General features: G+C 40.6%; 1 protein-coding gene across 2 annotated transcripts in view; it reads right to left on the reverse strand.

The window, feature by feature from the left end:
• Positions 1–12,465, reverse strand: part of LOC116973364 (fibronectin type III domain-containing protein 4-like) — a 219,743-nt gene that overhangs the window by 12,205 nt on the left and 195,073 nt on the right. The window lies entirely within an intron of this gene.

Below are 12,465 nucleotides of genomic sequence, written 5' to 3' on the forward strand. Positions count from 1 at the left end.
CACATGGTATTGGGGGTAGGGTGTTGACATGGATAGAAGATTGGTTGGCAGACAGGAAACAAAGAGTAGGAGTGAATGGGTCCTTTTCAAAATGGCAGGCAGTGGCGAGTGGAGTGCCGCAAGGCTTGGTGTTGGGGCCGCAACTGTTTACCATATATATTAATGATTTGGAAGAGGGAATTAGGAGCAACACTAGCAAGTTTGCGGATGACACAAAGCTGGGTGGCAGTGTGAACTGTGAAGAGGATGTTAGGAGGTTGCAGGGTGACCTGGACAGGTTGAGTGAGTGGGCAGATGCGTGGCAGATGCAGTATAATATAGCTAAATGTGAGATTTTCCACTTTGGTGGCAAAAATAAGGGGGCAGATTATTATCTCAATGGGGTTAGGTTAGGCAAGGGTGGGGGGGGGGGGGGGTGCAGTGAGACCTGGGCGTCCTTGTACACCGGTCACTGAAAGTTGGCGTGCAGGTACAGCAGGGAGTGAAGAAAGCTAATGGAATGTTGGCCTTCATAACAAGAGGATTTCAGTATAGGAGTAAAGAGGTTCTTCTGCAGTTGTATAGGGCTCTGGTGAGGCCATATCTGGAGTATTGTGTCCAGTTTTGGTCTCCGAATTTGAGGAAGGACATCCTTGTGATTGAGGCAGTGCAGCGTAGGTTCACGAGATTGATCCCTGGGATGGCGGGACTGTCATATGAGGAAAGATTGAAAAGACTAGGCTTGTATTCACTGGAGTTTAGAAGGATGAGGGGATATCTTATAGAAACTTATAAAATTATAAAAGGACTGGACAAGCTAGATGCAGGAAAAATGTTCCCAATGTTGGGCGAGTCCAGAACCAGGGGCCACACTTAGAATAATGGGGAAGCCATTTAAGACTGAGGTGAGAAAACACTTTTTCACCCAGAGAGTTGTGAATTTATGGAATTCCCTGCCACAGAGGGCAGTGGTGGCCAAATCACTGGATGGATTTAAGAGAGAGTTAGATAGAGCTCTAGGGGCTAGTGGAATCAAGGGATATGGGGAGAAGGCAGGCGTGGGTTATTGATTGGGGACGATCAGCCATGATCACAATGAATGGCGGTGCTGGCTCGAAGAGTCGAATGGCCTCCTCCTGCACCTATTTTCTATGAAACTCTATGAAACTATCCAATCTGCTTCCACCACCAGCTGTGACAACGTGTTCCAGACACCCACCATTTTCTGTGTAAAAAACCTGTCCCATACATCTCCTTTAAACTTTCCTCTTCTGAACTTAAAGCTATGTCATCTAGTCTTTGACATTTCCATCCTGCGAAAAAATGTGTAACCAAGGTCATGAACATATTTGTATTAAGTTTTTCAGCCGCTGCTGCTAGTTTCAACCTGGAATGAGAATGGAATTTAATCGCCTTTAACTATTTAATTCCTTTCGCCTTGATATTTTGTCCTTCTAAAACAGTGGTTCTTAACCTGGGGATCGGGACCTCTATGGGGGGTCATTTGGGGCTTTCCTGGGGGACATGAAGGGGTCATAAATAACATATCCATTTGTTGAAGAAGGAACTACAGATGCTGGAAAATCGAAGGTAGACAAAAATGCTGGAGAAACTCAGCGGGTGAGGCAGCATCTATGGAGCGAAGGAAATAGACAACTTTTTGGGCCAAAACCTGTGTCTGAAGAAGGGTTTTGACCCGAAACGTTGCCTATTTCCTTCGCTCCATAGATGCTACCTCACCCGCTGAGTTTCTCCAGCATTTTTGTCTACTATCCATTTGTTGAGCCCATTTTTAGGAACCTAACAAAGGTACATACCACACACAGTGCTTTGTTTGCGTATGCACGCAAGTATGCCAAGAAGCTGAAGAACCACTGTTCTAAAAGTACTTCCTCAAGCCTACAATATTCTTTGTGTCTTTGATGAAGTTTCCTATTTTTTTAACTTTGAAATGTTATATTATATATTCAAGAGATTGCACAAAAAATTGATTCATGCATTTATTGAGGGTTTACCTCAGCCTCAGATCACCACAAAGTACTTTGTGGCCAATGATGTACTTCTTTACAATGCAGTCACAGGAAGCATGGCATACAACCTGTATTCTGTGAAAATGACCAGATATTCATCTTTGTGATGAGGGATGGAGGGATAACTATTCTGGACATTAGAAATACTCAAGAGGTTTTATGACCACCTGTGAGAGCAAATAGATCTCATTCAACAAAAGGTAGGTTCCAAAGGACAATGATCCTTTGATATTCCTCTGAAGTAAGACTCAAACCAAGAACAGTCCATTGCAGAGGCATGCGTGATATCAGGTAAGCCAATTAATTCATATTAGATTAGTTTAGTTTAGCGTATTGTCATATATACCAGGGTGCAATGAAATGGCTTCTTCACATGAACCTCACAGAGGAAACGATGTACATACAGTTGTGATAAATACAACAGTAAATACAACGATAAATAAAGCAAGTGCAAAAATGCAGAATGTTGCAAGATTGTAGGGCAATAACAGAATAACCAAATGAGGTAGAGTTAAGGGTAAGAGTATGTGGCAGCAGCTCAGGGAATGCGGTGTGAAAGTGGCGATTGTTTCATGCGTCTGATGACAATGCAATTGATTTTAATGAACATATTAATCTTACTGATAAATGTGCCTGGAGGACAAAACTGCTCATCAATAACATTTCAAGGGTGAATTTTTAATGTTAATTTACCCGTTGAGTAATAACACTGCTTGTAAAAATAAACTGGAATCATTTGACATTACTGTTTCGCACTGTAATCATTTTCAAAGACCCACACATAGTTTTGTGAGATGCAAAGGGCTGATGAATTCCATTGCATTATAATTCCTTCACATTGCATTATCATTCCTCTATGCTTCACAACTGAATCAGAATTAAGAAAGTAAAAAAAGATTGTTGTTATGGAAACAATAAATCTATATTAATCTCATGATGTTTCCTATACCTGCATTATATTCTCAAATAGCTTCACCAGCGGACTTTACAGTTTGAAATCTGGCCCTGGCTGTCGAATGCACACAATATCCTGACTATTAACTCAGTGTGAGCTTGAATTTCTCATATACAGTATACCAATGAGAATCTCAGCTGGAACTGTTAAGATATAAAATTATCCCTATTAAGGCCAGTTCATCAGTGAAAATACAACATGACCACTGATGATATGTCAGACTTCTCTTTAATATATTTAGTTTTGTGCTTTGCACACATGCCTCAAGCTGCTATTATCCGTGGGTACTTGGATTGCAGCCGTCATTACCGGCATGTGTGCTGTCATCCTTGATTCACTGAACCAATTTGTAGGGCTAGCTGCTTACACAAGATAAATAACAATACAACTGGACCAAACCCATCTACCATCAATAGCAATACCATCTACCATCAATAGCAATACCATCAATAGCAATACCATCTACCATCAATAGCAATACCATCTACCATCAATAGCAATACCATCAATAGCAATACCATCAATAGCAATACCATCAATAGCAATACCATCAATAGCAATACCATCAATAGCAATACCATCAATAGCAATACCATCAATAGCAATACCATCAATAGCAATACCATCAATAGCAATACCATCTACCATCAATAGCAATACCATCAATAGCAATACCATCTACCATCAATAACAATACCATCAATAGCAATACCATCAATAGCAATACCATCAATAGCAATACCATCTACCATCAAAGACAATCGTCAGTGACCGACCATAAGGTGGATAAATCCTCAGACCCTGATCCCAGGTTACTGAGAGAGGCACGTATCTCTAAACACTAAATCTTACACTAAACTAAACTCTAACTGGCTTGTATTTTACAGTTTTCGGTTTCCTTCATTTTATCATTTTCCAATCCAGTACAATCTATTCACATTGATCACATCTGGCAAATTTTGGAAGATTAAAACTAACATATTAACTATCTCACTTTTTTTAAGACCCTGTGATGAAGAAGTCCAACAGGACCCAGAGACTTGTCAGTCTGCAATTCCAACAATTTGTTCAGTGCCACTTCTCCAGCAATTGTAATTCGCTTGAGTTCCTCACTCTCAATTAGATCTCTTTCTGGGATATGGCTTGTATTCTCTACAGTGAAGACTGATGCAAAAGGGTCGGAAGGGAGAGTGTACGCTGGCGCGGTTTAGCTGCCGCTGCTCTCTCTTCACATTGTGTTTTTGATTTTTTGTCTTTGGATCGAATTCTGTCTTTAATTTGTGTATTGGTGATGTCTTTATTATTTATTTTTACTCCGATTATATGTTTTTTTACTCTTGTTAATTTCTGTAAGGTGTCCTTGAGACTTTTGAAAGGCGCCCACAAATAAAATTTATTATTATTATTATTATTAAAATAAATATTTAATTCATCTCCCTCTTGTTTGCATCATTATTTCCTGAGGCCCACTTTCCATGTGACCAATGCTCACTTAGTTAACCTTTCTTTTTTTTAATATAGAGGTAAACTCTCACTTCTCTTTTTCTATTTCTGGTTATCTTCACATTCAAATTTTTAATTTTTTAATTTTAATGCCTGCCATCTCCTACATGCTTTTTCTTTAAGTTTATATTACTTTTACCATTTTAATTTAATCGTGGGTCATCCACTTGAATATTTTCTTTCTTGGTGGTGTGTGCTTACTGTATGTATTCTGAAAGATTCCCTTAAACATTTGCTACTCCATTGCAACTGACTGATCCTTTAACCAAATTTGCTAGTTCAATGCAGTGAGCTCTTCATTCTCAGCCTAATTAATTAATTAATTAATTAATAAAGTCCTCCTTTATTAAATCTATTTGTCTTGAAACTGCTTCTTCCAAAACTGAGTGTGAAGTTGAATCAAAATATGATCATTGCAAAGTACAGGTGTATTCATGGTGAGCTCATTAATTAATCTTAATCTGTACTTTTAATGACCAATTTGCATCATAAATATGGAAATGATTCCTGCGTGCTGGAAGATTTCATATGATGCACATTAGATTCCTGGAAAATCGCAGATATTCTCAAATAAAATCACTGCTGGAAATGCCTGATGATTGCTAATTGAGTTGGAAATGTATGCTGGTGTGACCTAATATGTGCAAAATGGCTCTTCAACAAAAATAGCATCAGAATATATGTATACATTTGTATGCACTTTTACTTTTAGGAAATGTAATATGATTTTTACCTGACAAAAAATAGCATGTTTGTAGAGTAAATTTATTTGTTAAAATATGCAACTTATGAGCGTAGAGCCTTGGTCTTTTGGCTGAATAGATTCCAGAACTTAGATTACATGTAAATCAAATCTCAGTGTGGTTCATTGAATGAAGGCAGAGGGAAACAACCGCAAATTGATCATTCACCTTATTAAATTGTCAATGGAAAGTTTGGAGAGAGCAAAGCTAAAGTCTTAGAAAGATTGGGCAGGGGAAAGTCAACAAAATCAAATGGTAATGAGCCTGTCCCACTTAGGCGACTTTTTAGGCGACTGCAGGAGACTCTGTTGTCACCACATGGTCACCACATGTTCGCGGGTGGTTGCCGGGTAGTCACCTTCATGGTCGTGAGGAGTTCCCGAATTCTGGGAACTAGTCTCAGCCTCATTATGGTCGCCGCAAAATTTTCAACATGTTGAAAAATTAGCGGTGACCAGAATGAAGCCGTCATGGAGAGAAGCGAGAATTCTTGTACCGTAGGTGGGTTGCCAGGAGGTCCTAGTGGGTTGCCAGGAGGTCAAAGGTTCTCGTAGGTTCTCGTAGGTTGTAGCCGGTGCTGACCGGTGAATTTAATTGGCTCATTGGGAAATACCAAGGATAACTGACCGGTAATGTTAATGTCTGCCGAGCTTCACAGCCGTGTATCTCTGCCTTCTTAAAAATTGTCTCCACTCCTTCTCCCCCCTTCTCCCCTCCCCCCCCTCTCCCCCCTCTTTTAAAGGACGTACGTGACCCTTCCCGTACACTGTGCCTTCACCGTCTTAATTACAGCGCCAACCTTCCTGTTCATCGCGGTGTGTGTCTGTATCACATTGGCTTTGCACCGCGTGAATTTCACTCAGACAGTGCTCCCCCTGCTTGCCCTGTCCCCCGCCTGCATAATGGGCTGGTGAAGGAAGCGATGTGTGTGTGTATGTTCCACTCTGACAGTCGCTGTTCCAGTCGCCAGTTTTTCAGGCGACTTCTGGCAACTTACCAGTCGCCTGAAAAATCGCCTAAGTGGGACAGGCCCATAAAGTGGCAGATGCTGGTATGCACAGGGACTGATGTTTTAACATGGAGTTGGGAAAAGCACTCTTAGTCCCTGTGGCTTTTCACTAGGGTAACCAAAACACTTTTAATCAAAAGTATGTGCACTTAAAAGGAAATTATTTCCCTGACATTGGTGAGAGAAAATGTACACGGTAGCTATTTACTCAAATACTTGTGCTCTGCCGCCAGGTCTGCTGGATCTCCCAGTTGTTGACAGCTTTTCCCATTTCCATACCCTTCTATCCTTGGTCTCCTCCATTGTCAGAGCGAGGCCACACACACTCTGGCAATGGAAGCACAACACCTCATATACAACCCAACCGTATGCACATTGAATTCTCGAATTTCAGGTAATAACCCCTTAGCTCTCTTTCCCATGTCCTAACCCCACACTGATGCCACATACACTTCTCCCACCATCTCCCTCCACTTAATCCCCTTCTCCGTATGCTCACCTCCTATCCCCGAGTGGTATATTTCCCTATTAGCCCCCTTGTTTCCTCTCCCCTAAGTCCCATTCCACCCATATCCCTCTCTCCGGCTACACATTTCATACCTACTCTTCTTTCCTTATCTGACACACCTTTGGCTTCTTTTCACCCCCAGCCTTTGTCACTTATTCCACCCATCTGCCAATAACCCCCACACTTGTATCTGCTTATCACTTTCTAGACTTTAACCACCCCACCTCTCATTTCCAGCTTTGTCTCCCCCTCAGTCTAGCCGACCCGCTAAGTTCTTCCGACAATTTGTTTTTTGCTCAAGCTTCTTCAATTTCTAGTGTCTCCAACATACTTTAAGTTCGCCATTTAAGGATCAAATGCCTGGCTCAGTGTACTATAAGCAAAAATACAGAAACTTCATAAAATGGCCTTTTCATAAGTTCATAGGTCATAGGAATAAAATTAGGCCATTCCAACCGTCATTCAATCATGACTGATCTATCTTTCCCTCTCAACCCCATTCTCCTGCCTTCTCCTCATAACCCTTGACATCCCTACTATTAAAGAATCTGTCAATCTCCCCCTTAAAAGTACCCAATGAGTACTCCCCCTTAAAAGTACCCAATGAGTACTTTTAGGGAACTGTTTCCCTTTGTAGCCCTAGATCCCTCTGCTCATCATCGTAAACCTTTGGAAATTAGTTCCATTGTTTCAAAACAGCAGCAAATATTTACAACAAACACTGGCTGAGAAAAGAAATTCCAGCCACAAGGAACTGCAGATTCTGGTTTACCAAGAAAGAAACAAAGTGCTGGAGTAACTCAGCGGGTCAGGCAGCATCTCTGGAGAACATGGATAGGCAATGTTTTGGGTTGGGAATGTCTGAAGAACATTGTGTTCTTACCGGTTAAGAATAGATGTCTGTGGCAATGAATTCCACAGATTCACCTCTTTCTGACAAAAGAAATTCCTCCTCATCTCCTTTCTAAAGGTGCGTCTTTTTATTCTGAGGTCTCCTCTTCGCCCAACCCTTGATATCCCCACAATGGTCCAAGTGATCCAGAAAGCTAAACCCATCCCTCCAGCATCATCCCTTTAGCCCCATGTTCATTTGACCCAACTTTCCATTCCTTTATGCATTAGCACGGGATATTAGAGATTACAACATTGGAGAGACTGCTCTTTCAGTTTACTTTAGACATACAGTATGAAAACAGATCCTTTGGGCCACCAAGTACATGGGAGGAAACCGGAGCACGCAGAGAAATCCCACGCGGTCACAGGGAGAGCATACAAACTCTTTACAGACAGCACCCAAAATCAGGATTTAACTTGGGTCTCGGACACTGTTATACAGCAATCCTATCTATTCTTAACCGGTAAGAACACAATGTTCTTCAGCCATTCCCAACCCAAAACATTGCCTATCCATGTTCTCCAGAGATGCTGCCTGACCCGCTGAGTTACTCCAGCACTTTGTTTCTTTCTTGGTAAACCAGAATCTGCAGTTCTTTGTGGCTGGAATTTCTTTTCTCAGCCAGTGTTTGTTGTAAATATTTGCTGCTGTTTTGAAACAATGAAACTAATTTCCAAAGGTTTACGATGATGAGCAGAGGGATCTAGGGCTACATAGGGAAACAGTTCCCTAAAAGTAGCTACACAGGTAGAAAGGGTGGTAAGGAAGACTTTTGGCACATTGGCCTTATCAAGCAAGGTATTGAGTGTAGAAGGTGGGATATTATGTTACACTTTTGGTTATCCTGCTACAGGAAGAATGTCATTGCATGAATAGTATGTTAGCTTTCATGGATTTGAGTATAGGAGCAGGGAGGTTCTACTGCAGTTGTACAGGGTCTTGGTGAGACCACACCTGGAGTATTGCGTACAGTTTTGGTCTCCAAATCTGAGGAAGGACATTATTGCCATAGAGGGAGTACAGAGAAGGTTCACCAGACTGATTCCTGGGATGTCAGGAATGTCTTATGAAGAAAGACTGGATAGACTTGGTTTATACTCTCTAGAATTTAGGAGATTGAGAGGGGATCTTATAGAAACTTATAAAACAGGCTAGATGCAGGAAGATTGCTCCCGATGTTGGGGAAGTCCAGGACAAGGGGTCACAGCTTAAGGATAAGGGGGCAATCCTTTAAAACCGAGATGAGAAGAACTTTTTTCACACAGAGAGTGGTGAATCTCTGGAACTCCCTGCCACAGAGGGTAGTCGAGGCCAGTTCATTGGCTATATTTAAGAGGGAGTTAGATGTGGCCCTTGTGGCTAAGGGGATCAGAGGGTATGGAGAGAAGGCAGGTACGGGATACTGAGTTGGATGATCAGCCATGATCATATTGAACGGTGGTGCAGGCTCGTAGGGCCGAATGGCCTACTCCTGCACCTAATTTCTATGTTTCTATGTTTCTAATAGTGTGCAGAGAAGATTTATAAGGATGTTGCCAGGACTTGACAGTTTGAGCTACAGGGAGAGATTGGGCAAGCTAGGACTTTATTCATTGTTGTACAGGAGGCTAAGGAGTGATCTTGTAGAGGTATATAAAATAATGAGTGGAACTGATAGGGTGAATGCACATCGTCTTTTACCCAGGGTAGGGGAATCCATAACCAGAGGACATAGGTTTAAAGTGAGTGGGGAAAGATTTAATAGGCACCTGAGGGGCAACCTTTTCACTCAGAGGGCAGCGGGTATATGGAATGAGGTGCCAGGGGAAGTAGTTGAGGCAGGTACAATATCAACATTTAATAGATACTTGAAGAGATACATGGATAGGAATGGTTTAGTTCGATATGGGCCAAATGCACGCAAATGGGGCTAGCTTAGATGGGGCATCTTGGTCAGCATAGTCGAGTTGGGCTGAAGGGCATGTTTATGTGCTGTATGACTATGATCAAAGTTGCTAAAATGTGATACAAGGCATTTGGCACTAAAAACCCTTCAATGTGTGAACAGCATTTAAAAATACCAGGGAAAAAACAAACTGAAGGAGAAATTCAGCAGGCTAGGAACAATATTATAACAATTTTATTTCTGAAGAGATGGGCGGCACAGTGGCGCAGCGGTAGATGTGCTGCCTTACAGCGCCAGAGACTCATGTTCAATCCTGAACATTCTCCCTGTGACCGTGTGGGTTTTCTCCAGTTGCTCCAGTTTCCTCCCACACTCCAAACACACTTGTAGGTTTGTGGGTTAATTGGCTTATATAAATTGTCACTAGTATGCAGGATAGAACTAGTGAATGGGGCGAATGCTAGTCGGTGTGGACTCGTTGAACCGAAGAGCCTGTTTCCACGGTATATCTCTAAAACTAAAACTAAAACACAAACAAATAGGCGGGGGAGTAGACCAACAGGCCCCTGCCCTGCCATTCAATGTGATCATGGCTGATCAATGCTGGTCTCAGCTAACCTTCTGATAGATGTATCAATTTATAGTATCTTGATCTAGTTTAATTATTGTAATCTAATTATTTAAAAATACATTTCAGAGTAAGAGCTGAACTTAAATTCAAAAGGCATTTGAAGCATAGAAAATCCTCTACATTTTGGTATAAATTCATGACAAATAAAGATACAAACATTGTATCCAAATACAGCATTGTTGACTGCATATTTGTGGTTGTTAATTGGAGATCAACATTTTCTGTCTGAAACGTATTTATAATCCTAATATTGATGAATGCACTTATGTCAGTTCATTACTTGAATGTATCGCAATGCACAAAGTATTCAACAACGTCACCAACAATTCAAGATAGTCACAAAACAAAACTGGGACTCAATATGTCAACAACAATGCTCTCCTGACACAGAGAACGTTATGTAAGAGATTGATAGTTGGCACATGTGGCATCACCACATTATATCAGCATCTCCTCAATAGCTTTTATTTTGTGTTACAAGTTTAGTGTTGGGGATTTTGCCTTGTTGTCTGATATTCAGACTGATGACCTATACGGAATCAGCCATGAAAGAGAATAGATAAGAGTAGCATCCAAAAGCAGGTCTTCCTAACTGAATGCTAACAACAAAGATATATCAGATGGAGCTGGCAGAGATGGTTCAGTGATATGTCAGAATAAGCTAGGCTCAAATGTACTGATCCTTGCCCAGTCACCTAGACTTCAAAGGATGAGACAAGTCTTCAACTGAAGGGTTAATTTACTGGTCGCGGCTGCTTTCACTAAAAATTCAAAATAACACTCATCCTTGATTCTCATTTACAAATTCTACTTACAAATACATGAAAGAAGCCCCATGATTACAATTTGTAATTGCTGTAATTCTCAGAAGTTATGTGACAACTGTCATATACCATGTTTAGTTATGTGTGTTGATTCCACTGCAATATCCCAATGTATTTCATCTTTGAATGAATGCAACTTGTTTTCATGGGTGTCCATGCAGAATATGCACAGGACTTGCTGGGAGAATGAAAAACACATTAAGGAAGATAAAATACAATTGAAAAAGCTTTTGAGAATCATAAAAATCTTCAGTCTGGTAAATCAGTGCAAAATTAGAGGAGTAAAAAAAACATTTTCCGACACGCTGGCTCAATCCTGATATGGTCTTTTTCATTAATGAATGATATTTACATTCCGATGAGTTACAGGTTCATTCTAAAAGTGCATGGTTCAGTGAAGAACAAGAAATACTTAGGATGTCACAGTGTCAGCAATGATTTAAAATTAATTATTTGGTGGAGTAATTTCTGAGCCTTTCAGTTCTAGAGAGGCAGGGACATTGTGATTTAATGAAGCATGATAAAATTGGACTTTGTGTCTTCAACTCCAAAAATAAACACAAGAAATATACAATATAAACAGGCTCCTCTAAGAGCAAGACCATAATGTCCTTATCAATAATTAAACAGACCTCTTCAGAAATAAAATTGTTATAGTATTGTTCCTATCCAGAATCTATTCATGGATGCCATTGTGTGAAATCCCCTTATATTATGTGACACATGTAACAAATTCTTAACGTATTTTTACTTTCTGTCCCTTTGCAGCAGGATCCCACAATTTTTAAATGCAGTTCTCTGAAAAGATGTGGAGAGGCAGATTATATGTACAATTTTTCAGCAAGACCCCAAATGATTCTGTAGCTTAATCTCCCGGTGACTGCATGGGTTTTCTACGGGTGCTCCGGTTTCGTCCCACACTTCAAAAACAGACAAGTTTGTAGATTAATTGGCTTTGGTAAATTGTCAAATTGTCCAGCGCAGACTCAGTGGGACAAACGGCCTGTTTCTGCGCTGTATCTCTAAAAAGTAAAGTCTAAATATTTTTGGGGGATACTTTTTTTTTTTTTTTTTTTTTTAAAGCAAAAATATTTATTCAAATATTAAAATAGTATTGACACTACAATAAAACAAAACACCACCATAATACAAGACGAACAAATATGCTAAGCAACTGCTAAACAATTATATTGCAATCCTTGTCAAGGATGCATTCAACCCCCCTCGGTGCCCAGCGGTCCCGGAACTCCCTCAGGGTGCCCTTGGGGGATACTTTGGCAGGCACTACAATTTCACACCATTCTGCTGTTTCACACTCAACGTTGTATTCATTGTTCTTTTTACCATTAATGTATGTTTACTGTTTACTCTGTGAGCTTCATGTTCACATGGACTTTCATTGTACCGTGGTATATACAGTATGTGACAATAATCTAATCTGGATCTGTCCAGTACGAACAACATGAGCCTGAACAGCAGCTAATCAATAACGAGGCCCACATG

Source organism: Amblyraja radiata, chromosome 5, assembly GCF_010909765.2.
Source record: "Amblyraja radiata isolate CabotCenter1 chromosome 5, sAmbRad1.1.pri, whole genome shotgun sequence".
NCBI lineage: Eukaryota > Metazoa > Chordata > Chondrichthyes > Rajiformes > Rajidae > Amblyraja > Amblyraja radiata.